Below are 594 nucleotides of genomic sequence, written 5' to 3'. Positions count from 1 at the left end.
GTGCTAATGTTAGGAATTGTGAGGCTCAAGAGATGCCGGAGTGAAAGCCTGCTCAGAGGCAGAGAAAGCACTCAGCTGACATCCTACTAGGAATGCCCCTCAAAAAATGCCCTCTCCTCAAAAATCCCCTTTCAAACTGAATGTTCCTCCCTCTACTTCCCGTGTTTCTCCATCTGACCTCCTGACTCCCTCTTACTTTCTGCTCGCTTTGCTAACAGAACTCCTGCTATTCTGTAGAAGATATGCTGAACCCAGGAATGCCGCTCTTTCTCCGACTAGACTGGAGGTAACCTGAGTGGCTATTTTCTTGTCCCCCTAACCTTGGTTGTGCTGCCTTTACTAAAATGGAATTTGAGGGTGAGCCACGTATGCAGCATTGGGTTCAAAACAATCTGTAATGATGGACTCTGTAACGTAACGTGTAAGACTGGTAAGTTTCAACCAAAGAGTGGGAGTGGAGAGGACCATGACCTTAGAGCTCAGTAAGTTAGGATCCCTGCCAAACATGCTCTCCAACTCTGATGCCTGCATCTTTATGAAAGTCATTTTCCTTTTAGAATCGATTCTGTTAGAGACAAAGAAACACATCTGGCA

The sequence above is a fragment of the Mus caroli genome, unplaced genomic scaffold (assembly GCF_978045245.1).
Source record: "Mus caroli unplaced genomic scaffold, Mus_caroli_1 scaffold_13, whole genome shotgun sequence".
In the NCBI taxonomy this organism is placed as follows: domain Eukaryota; kingdom Metazoa; phylum Chordata; class Mammalia; order Rodentia; family Muridae; genus Mus; species Mus caroli.
The sequence above is the reverse complement of the archived record's forward strand: the minus strand, read 5'-3'. Positions refer to the sequence as shown.